At 35.2% G+C, this 14,319-nt stretch overlaps 1 pseudogene; it reads right to left on the reverse strand.

Annotated features, from left to right (window-relative positions):
* Positions 1-2,010: 2,010 nt before the first annotated feature.
* Positions 2,011-8,523, reverse strand: LOC128680865 (UDP-glycosyltransferase UGT5-like; annotated as a pseudogene).
* Positions 8,524-14,319: the final 5,796 nt, after the last annotated feature.

Here is a 14,319-nt window from a genome sequence, read left to right on the forward strand (position 1 = left end):
ACAACTATTAAACGAGTTTGCTGGTAAACATGACCTGATGGTGCAACCAGCGTCGGTTCTCAGCGAGTCACTTCTCAATGGTTAAATAGAACTGACTTTAAATTCTCCGATAATATAGAAAAATAAAAAAGCTTGTCCCAAAAATGTAACTTGTTTTAAACACATATCATTCACGCATTAAATAGATCTATTAAAGTACTTATGAAGTAATTATTGCGAAACTCATAAGTGTAGTTTGAAACTTGTGTTTGGTACCCTGAGGTACTTATATACTCAGTAAATAATTGCCACCATTGCCGCTCGATAAATCTTCGGTTTTCGATAACTAAGTTTTGGTCACGTTGTGTTGACATGTTGTAAATAACTGATACTAATCTACTTCAAACGTAGACAGAGAAAGCTATAGACCGTGTCTTCCATTTCGCTCGTACAATAAAAATAAGTGCGTACCTATCTAAGTTAGTGAGCTATATTTGTTCGTGCAAAACGTAAAAACTACTGGATGGAATTTGATGCGGTGTTCTCAGTTGTACATCGGATGGTCTAACTTAAAATACCCGGGCGAAGGCGCGGGCAAAGACAGAGCGCTGACATCTTTTATCTCATCATGTGCCTACAATATGACATTTTCTGTCTCATGAATCTGAAATCCTCTATCTCATGGTTGCATTCGGTGTGAAGCCCCATAGCCACATAATTAAAATTTTAAAAATTCGGCTATGACTTTTCTACTTGTCAATCGACCAAGAGTTCTAATAACATATTTATATCCGACGACCTTTAAGGCGACGACGAGGTGGCGTCGTATTCGATATGAAGCTATGTCCATTGTAACAATGTTCTTTATAAAACCCATAAAACTCCTGAACAATATAACTACATAAACTGGACACTGCGAAAAACAGCTGGGTGAAAGGGTTCTTGAAAAACAAACTTACCTTTCATTCATTCCATCTACTTGTCATTCAAATATCAACCTTATGCCGAGGGAACAAGATGCTACAATTATAATTAAATGCCCAGTCAGCGGTAAAAAAGTGGAGGTATGTTGTGACATGTCGTTTGGAACTTTCTAGAAGTTTCTGCTAATAGGTGTTGTTATTCTCCGTGTTTCGGAGTAATGTGCGTTTGTGATTGTCCAAGGTTTTTATGATCCTGAAGGCCCTTAAAAATGGTCTTCACAGACAACCAACAACGTGAAGGTTCCGTTGAGAATATGGGTTCAGCATTTTTTGTAGAATCCTATAATGTATTAACAAAATAAAGCGGCGCACAGTCACAGGTTATGAGAAAGTTTATAATTGTAGTATCCTGAAACCTGATCCTTTTAATAGGATCAAAGCCACTAAGTAAAACTAGTACGTATAAAACGCACGATTTTTTGTCACGTATTGAATGCAACAAGATATACCAATCTGACAATAAAGGCCATTGTGTCAAAAACGACATATTTGTAAAAAACTTATTACAATTTTTTTGAATTTATTTTTTCTACAATATATAATTTAAAATAATAAACAAAATTAATGTATTTTAATACCAAGTTAAATGAAAATAAAATAGATCTATTTTAAATAAAATCGAAAAATTATGTCGAAAATGTTAAAAAGGAGAGACGGTCCACCCACACACAACTTTTTACTGCATGAAAATACATGTATATCACGAAGGGTCCTCCTGAGATTTGACTCACCTGACATATCCAGACATCGTAATATCTCATGGCTTTAGGTTATCATAAAGATAAGTAGCCGGTCCCAAGTAAGTGGCTCGGAAGTTTAGTAAATCTTGAAGAGGGATCACGTCATATGGTTTTAAGGCGACATTTTTTGTCTGAATTTTTTGATACTTTCAAGGGCTGTGCCGTGCCCTTGAATTGTTATGAATATGTAAAAAAAATATCGATAAAATTACTGAATTGTCTCTGATACTAAATACACCACTAAATCTATCTCATAGTACAGCATCCAGCGCATGTTGGCGGAGAAGTAAAAAACAATCTTACTGTAATTTAATTAATCTTTAATTTACTTTTACTAGAAAGAGTACCAATCACAAATTTAACAAGGAATCTAATCACAAAACCGATGACAATAAGGACTAACACTAGAGCAGCTACTGTGTACGCCACTAGTTTTACCTCATAGTAGTCTGTCCAGCGCATGTTGGCGGCGCGCGCGCGCAGATGTCGCGCTCCGGCGTGCCGCAGCACGTGCTCCGTCCACCACACCGCGCGCTGCAGCGGGCTCTGAGGCTGGTCGTGCATTATTGCTCTCAGCTTCCTTATGTTTTCCCTGTATCTGTAATGAATCAATAGGAATAAATCTTGATTCCAAGAAATGATATTGAAGTGTTTTATGAACAGTCGCTTCGTGTCCTCTAGAAATTTTTCTCTGCGCCCTTAATATTTATGGAAACACCTAATCAAAACGGTTTCACAGAAGTGGTGAAAAATCTATCTAGAATGCCTTTTTGTGTATTTAATCACTGAAGTCTACGACATTCAAATATCACACCGTTTCTGCACAAGGTTGTCAAAAGTGCATTGTCGACTTTGTAACCTAGGATCTATTGTCACGCTGCATGTTCCTGCTTTCGGGGTTGTGAAGCCGCGAAGCCCGGGGTCAGCGTAAAAATAAAACCTTAAAGGCTATGATTTTACAACGCTAACCCTCCTTTGGAATTCTATTATTGCCTATCAGGCTGCCTAGACTGTGTATTCTTTAGTCGCCTCGTACGACATCCACGGGAGGATATGGACTGGTGCTATTGTAGGGCGAAACCACACGACACAATGTCTATTGTCACAATATGTATGTACAATGCCCTTATCACCCTTCTAATTGGAATACAACAATGCAAGCACTGCTGTTTGGCAGCTTATATAGATGAGAAAAAGTTAAGTATCTCTGCATAATGATCCTAGTACAAAATTCTACCTATTGTTAAACTCACCTTTTATCATTTACCACAGTGTCAATCGCGTTTCTTATTTTCTCAGCATCAATCGTCTCAACATCAAGTCTAACTCCGAAGCCATGTTGTATATACTTCTCAACATTGTACCATTGATCACCTAATATTGGTACACCAACTGTAGGTACTCCAGCTAAGATGGCCTCATCAGTTGATTGGAGACCTCCTTGTGTTATAAACAGTTTTATATTTGGATGCACTGAAATTAATACATGCGTTACTATTAGCACGCCTATTATAAATTTTTCTTGCTGTCTTGTTCAAAATTGTATCTTGTTTGTTCTGTGTAATTTTTACATACTTATTGTATAATTTAGGAATGTTGATTTTAAAATATATTTCCATGAGATAAACTTAAGTATCTTTTTTAATATATTTTTTAAATCTGTTTATTTTTTTATTTTACATTGGGTACATAAAATTAGTTAATTACATGAAGTTTGGAAAAATAATAATTGAAAAACCTTACTCAAAAGATCTCTTTGTGGAAACCACTTTGAAATTTTCACATTTTTTGAAAGTCCAGGTACATCCTCCGTGTGCCATTTCAACAAGACATCGTATGGTAACTCAGAAAATGCTTCGACGAATGAAGGCACGACATTTGGAGGAAGCATTGATGGATCAGCATTTGTGCCGAGACTCATGTAAATGACGCCATTTTTGGATGAGTCTAAGTAGGATTTGAGATCCTGAAATAAGAAAACATTTTGATAAGAAGTTATATGTTCTCGGTCGGTCCTGAAATTGATTTTAAAAAGATCAAACAATTTTCACCTTTGGTAATTCTTGTTCCGGCTTTATGTGCATTGCACCCATATGTATAACATTAGGCGGTACTGGCCTATTAGACTCCCATATAGGATGAACATTCAAAAATAACATGTCCACATTCTCAGTCAACTCACTCAGTTTTGGTACACCAGGACCAACAGTTCTCATAATCATCTCATTTTCTTCTTTTTCACGACTATATCTGACATATTGGCCAATGAAAAAGTTGTATAACTCCATAAACCTATCATAAATAGCAAGGTTTACAAGTTTCTTGCTGTATCCAAAAGGATACAAAATTGGATGCATCACCGCTCCAACTATCTCCAGATTGAATGGCATAGAACCAAATGAACAAATTTGAATGACAGGTGCTTTATAAATATGTGAAAAGACCAACGCTGGTCTAACAAATGCTTCAATTAGTAACAAATCGAAATGCTGATCTTTATCGTTTATTAATTTCTTCACTGGTTCTGAAAGAAGTTGCGCTTCCACCACTTTTGTATTTATAATTTCTCCAATTTCCAATAAAGTTTTGATACTCAATTCATGATAGGATTGAAGTAATTCTTTATAATCATCAGGAAGATATTCAAACCAAGGCCTATATGCTATGTCGTGCATGTCAATTTCAGTTAAATTGGCTGGTCCTTGGCCATCGGGATACATTCGATCTGTTGTTATTAAAACTACATCATGTCCACGATTTACCAACTCTATGATCAAAGGACGAAACACGACTTGATGACTAATAGATGGCATTGGAAATACTGCTAAAATTCTTGCACTGTCCACACACAAAATCACCGCACTTATTATAATATAAAACATATTTGTCGTTTCGTTCGATTGTTGATGTGTAACTGAATAGCGTGTTCTAAAAATAACACAGATTAATATAATCAGTATGAGTCATCACAAATCTTATCATTGCATTATTCATTAAAAATAGATGTGCGTGTGTATGTGTATTTTCACAGTATCCTTTGTTATAGTAATACAATCCAATGGGTACATATGTGGGACAATAAGCGTTATGCTTAATGTAATGTAATTGACGAAACACTTTGAACATTTTTAGTTTGACATAATCAGTGATGTGTTGTGATGGTTGTATCTTCTACTCTTCTTTCTAATCTCTATCTTCTTCGCGTGTTCCCAGTTACATTTGGAGCTGTAACTCCAAAACCTAGGATTCGCATAAAATATGACCATTATTTTTTTAAAGACTTGACATTATTTTAGAAACGACCGCCTGCCTGACATCAATCCTCTTCGAGAATGCTCTTATTGGCTAATGTTATTTTATTCGGCTCAACATCAACGGCAACGGCAATTCTAGGGCGGAACCACACGCCACATCACCACCACTCTCTACGTAAATGTTTAACTTACATCTGTTTCTTCGTAAATTATGCCGGAAAAGTGTCAAAACACTCATTGTTATGAATTTTTAATAAATCGTCAACTTTTTTTATTTACATTGTCGGCGGAAGACAATTTTCGACAAAGTTGCGGCCACTTGATAAATTGAATTGTCCACATTTCGTAGACTATGAAAGTGATGACAAGACAAGACAAGGTGTGATGATTTAAAATTCAAGCACAAAAAATGACATTTTATACAACTGATCAAAATTTAATATATTCAGAATTAATTTCTAGATTTAACTAAGTACATTCGACAGACATAATAAATAGTTGTAGTTCACATAATTTTTATAGCAGTGACTTTGACCATATTTGCACACCATTCTATGGTGAGGCATGTTGATAAGTGTTTTAAGATTTTATTTATCAATTTACACGTGTTTTTGCAAATAAAATATCTTTCAAAAATATCATTTGTATAAAATTAAAAAGGTACTTATTATAAAACCTAATTATTTATTATTATTAGGTTGGTACGCCTTTTCAGCCACGGGCCCGTTGGGACCCGGTCCTTTGAGGCATTCATGGGGCCGAAGCCAACATTGAAGAGGCCTTTTTGTACCTTTTTATTCTAAAATGAAATGGCTGCATCTGTAGAGATCCCTTGGTGTACCATCGGGGAACACCAACGGACAGTCCCCCGAAGCTGCTAGACTATTGCCGAGAAGGGATCTACGTGATTTGGGCTATGTATATGTGATGTTAGTAGGCTAGATTTCTGGTTTATGGAGTGAGTGCGGACATCTACCTTAAAATTACTCACTAAAACTTTACGTGGTAGATGGTGACTCGCTGCTTTTTGACAATATGTACCTGTGGGCCCCCTAAATAAGCCATCTGCAGACGGCTAGGGCGCAACACAATGGAGCAGCTGAGGGTGTCGAGAGGTGCGGCTCCGGTTTCACCATCACGGGGTTTACCCCCGAGAGCGGGTTTCCCCGTTATTACGCCATTACGTGCAATACACTTCCACCCTGGAGCGAATGTTCTGCTCTTGCTACTCCACTGTGACCGGCCGGCTAAGGCAAGGCAGAGGCAGGGACGTGTTACTGTGTGTATGTGTGTGTAGGTGCATATGTGTGTGGTCCCCTGGAGATCGTGTCCTTGGTGACGCCGCTCACCAACAGCTCGCCACAAGCTGCCCTGCGGTGACTGATTGCACTGGAATCCAAAGGAACCCAGCGGGCGATGGGGTCGTCACATTTATTAAACACTTCAATAATACATTCCTAGTCACACTCACGGTTGGTCTATATCTTTGAAAATCTGTACTTTCAAGATTTGTCTATTTAATATTATATCTTCTTCTTTTTTCGAGTCGTTATGGCTATCTATATGAATTTTATATAATGTGAGAAAGGTATGTGGCTAGGCCAGTACTTTTATCGCTTTGTTGTATTTGTTTGAGCCATTGATTGTATAGCACCAATGTCACAGAAATTCATTCATTCATTGTGTGGCGTACCTAGTTAGTAGCGTAGATATAAATTTCAACTTGATACCCGTATATATTCCTGAGAAAAAGAATATTAATAGGGCGTGTTGACAGAGAAGAAGTGAAGAACAAACTCAGTGGGAAATAATTAACCTTTAATTTGTTTTTACTGAAAAGAACACCAATCACTAATTTAACAACGAATCTAATCACTAATCCAATGACAATAAGGACTAACACTAGAGCAGCTACTGTGTACGCCACTAGTTCTACCTCATAGTAGTCTGTCCAGCGCATGTTGGCGGCGCGCGCGCGCAGATGTCGCGCTCCGGCGTGCCGCAGCACGTGCTCCGTCCACCACACCGCGCGCTGCAGCGGACTCTGAGGCTGGTCGTAGATAATGGATCGAAATTTCATTATGTTATGAAATAGATTTGAGGTAGAATTTTAACAGACACAAGAAAAACCAATTACAATATGATCCTGGAATTCTGATTCTTGATATTATACCAACATGGATAGGAGAAGCACATAGTAATACAATGAAAGATGAATCCTAAAACTTTCAACACATCTTACATTGTAAAATATTGCATTGTATGTTCTACCTAGTATCTCTGAAGCTTCAACCGAAAATGTTTTTTATAGTATAGTAGGAAGATATATATTTCTATAATATAATATATTTGTCCTGTACCTTTTGCTCAGCAACTACCTATGTGCCTGTCTCTTATTACCTTTTGCTCAGCAATCGATACAATCAATTTTATTTATACTGATTTATTATTTTTGAGAGTCTCCAATATTCGAATTACTTACGTAATATCTTTAGTAAAAGTAGTCACTGTCTGTTCAAATATCTCTTCATTCATGGTATCCATTTCAAATTTGACTCCAATCTTGTGTCGTTCATACAAAGCTGCATTATGCCATTGATCTCCAAACATAGGGATGCGAAGTATATGTATACCAGCCTGAATAGCTTCATCGGTTGATTGCAAATGGCACTGTGTTATGAAGAGCTTGATTTTGGGATGTCCTGAATGACAAATTTGTTAATTTTGTAGTTAATCGACGGGTCGGACGGTCGGAGCATGATGGAAAATGATTTTTTTCTGATTGGCCCGGGTCTTGGATGTATTTTTATCTATATATGTATTTGTTATAATATATAGTATCGCTGAGTTAGTATCCCATAACAGAAGTCTCAACCTTACTTTGGGGCTAGCTCAAGCTGTGTGATTTGTCCTAATATGTTTATTTATTTAAATGAGTATTTAAAAAAAGAATCAATTGAGTGATGCATAAGTTTGAATCAATTGAATTTTAATCCACAAATCAAATGTTTTTTTATTCATTTGCCAATAATTATAAGTTTTTATTTAAAAAATAACATTTTTGCCTATGCTTTTATTGCTGATAGAGACTTTGATACATACAAAAACACATGATTGGCAAAGAAAACATTCGTGCTGTAAACCGTTGAGGAGGTCCCTCGTTAGAAGTCAATCCAATCATCAATCAAGTACACCATCAGGTCATGCTTATCATACTAATAGGTATATCGTTTTGGAAACTAAAGCGACGTGGGTGGTTTTAACTCTGTAGGACAAGTGGAAGAATAAGGAAGAAGGAAATTTAACTTTTAAAATTTAATTGCTTGTACCAAGTATAGTAATAAATAAGCTTACTCAGTAAATCAGATTGCGGCAGTCACTTCGATATTTTAATATTTTTCGAGCATCCAGGTAGCTCTTCCTTGTCCCACTTCCAGAGAACATCATACAGTAAGCGAGACAAAACATTAATTAATGTTTGTTTTTTCTCCGAAGGAAGAAACGTCCACTCCATGTTCCGAAAAGTCCAGATACGATTTTAAATCCTAAATTGAAAAAATGTGTTTTAAATCCAAAATTGAAAAAAAAACTTGTTTCGGTCACCATTTTGTTCTTGTCGGAAGGCGGTTAACTTTTTACAGGTCAAATTACAAGCTTTTGTATAAAATTATAAAAAATCTATCTTTTGCCCACGGCTTCGCCTGTGGAAATATCACATGGGATGAAAGGTATCCTATGTCTTTCTTTATAATTCAAGCTATATGTATCCAAAATTTCAAGAGGATTGGTTGAGTATTAGTTGGACTGAGATTTTGATAATAATTATAATTAGGATCGACAGAAACACGCAGTCAGTTCTTTACCTGAGGTAATTCCTTTAAAGGTTTCAAATGAATTCCGCCTAAGTATTAAACATACGGAGGAACCTGGTCGATTGGAATCCCAAATCGAAAATGTGTTCACAAAATACATATCAACATTATTGTGTTGTTTTCAATTTGGGAAATATACAATAATATAACTCTCTTATAGATGGTATATCAGGGCCAAATATTTTTTTAAGTAGTACGTCATAGTTATTTTCTTGTCGCTTAAATTCACTTGGGAGGCTAAAATGAACATTACGTTCATATAATTCTTTAATTTTTTCTAGAGCACTTAAATTATCCAGTTCTTGCATGGCCATTGCTGGGTATATTAATGGATGATCTGGAAGTCCCATACGTGTTAGATCAATGATTAAAGGTAAGAACGAACTCATTTGTATCACTGGCACATTGTACACATGAGAAAAACCCGAAATCGCCAACAAACATGCTTCAAGAAGTATCAAATCAGATCAAATGGTTTTGTCTCCTTATTTATTATCTGCTGTACATGTTCTGTGTTCATTTGCGCTTCAAATACTTCAACTGAAATATCAACGAATACTTCTAGTTGATCACTTGCCTCATATGTTTCACCTTTGTCGACTTTGTGGATATTTTCCCTCAAAATTTTATAAGATACATCATGGACATCTATTTCTGTCAAGTTTTCAGATCTGTTTCCATCAGTAAAGGCAGGACCAGTTGTAATGATTACGACTTCGTGGCCTCTTTTCACTAGTTCTTGACTCAATGTTCTAAATGGAACTTGGTGGCTCAAAGACGGTATATTAATCACTGCTAAAATTCTTGCGGCTTCATATTTTGACAAATAGCACAGAATTAATAACAAAATTATGTAATGCATCTTGAATGTCATACACTGTAGTTAAACTATGAATGAAACGATCGTTTTGCTTATGATAATATTCTATTAATATCCTATCTCTTTCTATTGTCACTTTATCATTTAGTTAATTACCATTTAATAAATTATGATGAGTTGAGTCTATTGTAACTTGGTAAATAATAAAACATGTTTATTGCATCTAACGTTTACAATACCTATACATGGATACTTTGTTTCTGTATAGTTTATTAGATGAATTAAATTGTGTTTATATTTCAATTCAATAATTCATTGATGGTACGACCTAATATTTTATTGTGCTTTTTTACCATTTTTTTGAAGCTGTAATCTACACGTTTGTGTATGATTGTGGACAATCGATATTGGCATATTCTGATGTCTATGGATATTGGTCTGGCGTTGAAGGACCGCCGAGATCCAAATGCTACCTTTATATATGTTTGTTGAGAAAACGCAACTCTGGCTGATATTGTTGTCGTTAGAATAACAATGAATTTTCTAGCGAAAATTAATGAAGTGTCCATAGTCATAGCACAGATAACCAATTGCAAATTTTTGTTATGATAAAAAAACTACTGATACCAGTAATATAGTCAGGCCTATGCCTAAACCTCGAAGTGAGACTACAACTTGGTTTAAACGGTTACACCTTAAGTGCAAGTGTGTATAGCCTGCTTATGTTCTGATAGACATACGTTTAGGTAGTCTATATTATATTGGCTAGTCTAAGTACTCTTCGTGGGTAACACCTAGGTGCGTTTTTATCTTCGGGTTGCCTAGGTTTAGCCGTAACATATGCAACACACTGAATATGAGCAAGATAGCCAAAGAGTTAGTAGAGTTGGCTCCTATTTCTTGTCAAGAACATGAAATGTTAAACAAAAATAATGTTGACCCAGTAAGCACAGTAATTACTTTGCGTTTGGCTGCAAACAAATTAATGAAGAAACTCTTTGAAGTGTTAGTCGAAATTCATTCATTCATTCATTTAACGACGCCGCATAATTTCGAGCAAAACTTGATTAAAAGGGCAAGATGTTTTGGCATTTTAAAGGTTAGTCTTGTTCATTAAGATTATTTTTATTATTTGTCATGCTAATTACCTACGTACATGAACTAAAATTCCATGCTGGAGGTGTTTAATATTAACCGTTATGTATGTTTATGTAGTTATGTAATATTTTAATTTAGTTTGTTCAATCTAGATGGCACTGTTCGAAATTAGAACTCGACATGGTTTCGTTTTTGCTATATACCTATGTGTAAAGGTGCATCGATAATAAACGTCTACGTTCTAGGAGTTTTAGCTTTGCTTTGCTTTTCAGATCACCCAGGCTCTGTATACCTTTGGCCAGGGGGAAAAGAGTACCTAAACCTGCCACGTCAGTCCAGTCTCTTGATCGTTTTTCAGAAGAAATAGAATCTGCTGTGCTTTTAAATTTTTCAGTCTCCGCTGTATAGAGGCTGTAGTACAGGCTAATAACAGTCGAAAATAATATTGGTCCTACTTTTAGTTATTAAAATAGTTTTTAGTCGAACTTTTCATGAATGCGACTGCAAAAAATGGACGTCAAAATCCGAGCCACAGCCAACTTCGGCCGGGATATATTTTATGCGAAGCGACAAGTTTTAGGGCCTTTGTATGCATTTCTAGTTTGAATTGGTACGAGCAATAAATTATAGTGATGCTATTGGCAGTTTGTTATCCGAGCAAAGTTTTCCTAAGTTGTATTTGCTGACGTGATTTTAAACGGCGCTTAATATTATTTTATTAAGTATGTACTTAATGAAAATGATTTTTGTATTTTTCCATTTCCATTTCATAATTTTCGTATTAAGAAGTACAAAATTACGTAGAAGTGAAAAACCTCAAATTTATGTAGCAAACAAATCTCTGGCAATGTCTTTACTGCCCAGGGCTGTCAGAAGAGGCAAGCCTAAAAATTACTGGCTTGATGCCGAAGATAGTGCGAAGAGGAACACAAAAATTAGGAAAATGGATTCTGGGCTCCGATGCTTAGCGGCGGAGGAAAAAACCAGAAAAACGCTCAGTTGAGATTGTAACACAAATCTATAAAATAAACACGTACAATCTATAAAGTGTACATACACTCACATGTCATTTGTTCTGAAAAGGCCTCGGAACACAGAAAACAATGGTTCATCTAATAATTCAGAACAATTAATTAACATAACACATTTACACGCGAAATCAAACAACCTTTTGTTGTGAAAACGGTTTTTGATAAAATATTTTCCACTTTCACGCTTTTGAATAAACGTAACCTTTATTCAGCCTTTATTCAGCCTTTTTGCAGTCCGAAAATCCTTTTACGCGTATTTGAGACATATTTTTCAGTGGAGGCATGCGGTCAACGGTTGGATTCAAACATATCACGTGTCGTTTGGGTTTCGATAAGGCTTCAGTTTATTTTATTTAAATTTCAAGATACTTACTTTTGGTATTAATCTGATGGTAAAAAAAATATTCGATTATTATCTTTTAAATATTTTTCTTTTCGAGTGTGTTAAGTAGTAGGTTTTATCCATGCCACATAAAGGCATCTGACAAGACATGACTTTTAGGATTACCTGCCGTGTAGTAGCAGTTCAATTTCTGAAAAGAAACCGTAAGAAAATTTATCATATCAATTGAAATTCTCAAATTTACCTGTTCCTACGTGCTTTTTTATGCCTTACGTATGGAATAGATTTTAGTAAAGCTAAATTATGGGGAGAATGTGTAAATTCTGTAGTTATATTTGACTTAGAGAGATCTGACATTAACAACGAAAGTTACACAAAATATAAACTAATCAAAGTTATATGTAATTAAGATTAGGTAAGTACCTAAACCGAACCGAATATCATTACGTAATTTTTTTAAATTATAGAAATAACGAGAGCGTCACGAATATATATTTTTTTATTTACAAAAGCGTAAATACACATGCCTGTATCTCGCTACTAGCATGCCAGATACGATATATCTCTGAAATTAGTGATTACCTGTTGAGATGTTGTCATTTGTTTATTGGAGCATAAAGTTTAAAAATAAATAAGCTATTATTTTTTAGTTCCGCTTCTTTGTCGATCGCTTTACGCTGTCAGTCCAGCCTCAGCCTTACGGTTTGGATTCGCCACTCGTTGTTAATCTCTTAGCTGGTGAATCGCATGTTTTGTTCGCCTAATTTGATTCATTTCATTCACTCTCTTCTTTATTAAGCGGATAAAAAAAATAAAAAATATATTTCTAATGCATAATTACAAGAAGTTCTATTACATTCAGATTTGCAATATTTCTCAATAAAAAAAAATAGGATCAAGTTCTCTGCTGTAAATTCTTTTTTTGAAAAAAGAACACTAAGCGCCGCTGTCTTTTAATTTTGATGTAATACGACCAAAATAAGTGGGGAGCTTTCTAACTAAGGTTTGTGTCCAGCGAGGTTCTGATTTACTCCTGCCGGATTGTAATTTAGGTATATTACTCCTACGGGAATAATGGAATTTCATACAATCTTTTTTTACATACTTTCACAAGTTTACAATGGAATAATATGGTATATTATTATTTCAGAACAGGACGGTGTCGTTTAAAATATTATAACGAGCAAAAAATTTTCAAGTCGCAAACAAACATGAGCAATTATATTCATGTTTTTTTTTGTAACTTAAAACCCATAAATCCTTAATACACTAACCAAACTCGAATAAAATCAAGTGGAAACTCTCCCAAGAACACACAGAAAACAGCAAAATGGCGGATAATACGAAAGTTTACACGACAATTTTCATATATACCGATAAATAAAGATTACTGTGAAATATTCTAACCTAAATGGTTGCGATGGTTAGGCCACGAGACACGTTGTTGTACTAATATTCTTAAATATTAGAAAAATACTAGAAGTCCCACTGTCGCGTCTATCTGTCTGTATGAACGCAATAAACCCAAAAAACTGCCGGACAGATTTTTGTACGGTTTTCTCCAATAGATAGTGTTATTTCTGAAGAAGGTTTAGGAATATCATTTATTAAAGCTTTACCCGAGCGAATCCGGGTCGGGGAGTATAATAATAATTGTATATAATTAATATAATTACACTTAATTAGGACTTACTGGCTGATAATTGAAAATGCAAAAAAAAAAAACAAATTTTGGAAGCAGATAGAAAACATTTATCTAGACTAGAGTTTCTTTCAAGACAAGAAAATCTTCGATTTTTTAAAAGTGTAAATTCTTTTTTATAGCTAAGTGGGCGTTTTGACCGTTACCGTTATTAAAAAAAGTAATCAGTGTTACTTTAAAAGGTTTCGTCTATCTATACGCCAAATTTCGTCAAAATCAGCCCAACAGTTTTTTAATTTATTCATACAAACTAAAAAAAAAACAAAGTAACAACAATGCAAATCTTTTCTCTTAATAATATTAGCATGGAAAGTATGGATTAAGACTATAGAAAAGCATCGCTATTTTCGTAGCCAAAGCTATAGAATGAGATTGTCCTCCCCTACTGATAACATTACACTGGTAACTCCAACAGAGGTCGTTTAGGCTTAATAAGGCCCAATAAATATGGCGAAAAAACACCAAGGACCATGTTTATTTGGCCACTGTTACAGTTA

This window comes from Plodia interpunctella, chromosome 25 (assembly GCF_027563975.2).
Source record: "Plodia interpunctella isolate USDA-ARS_2022_Savannah chromosome 25, ilPloInte3.2, whole genome shotgun sequence".
In the NCBI taxonomy this organism is placed as follows: domain Eukaryota; kingdom Metazoa; phylum Arthropoda; class Insecta; order Lepidoptera; family Pyralidae; genus Plodia; species Plodia interpunctella.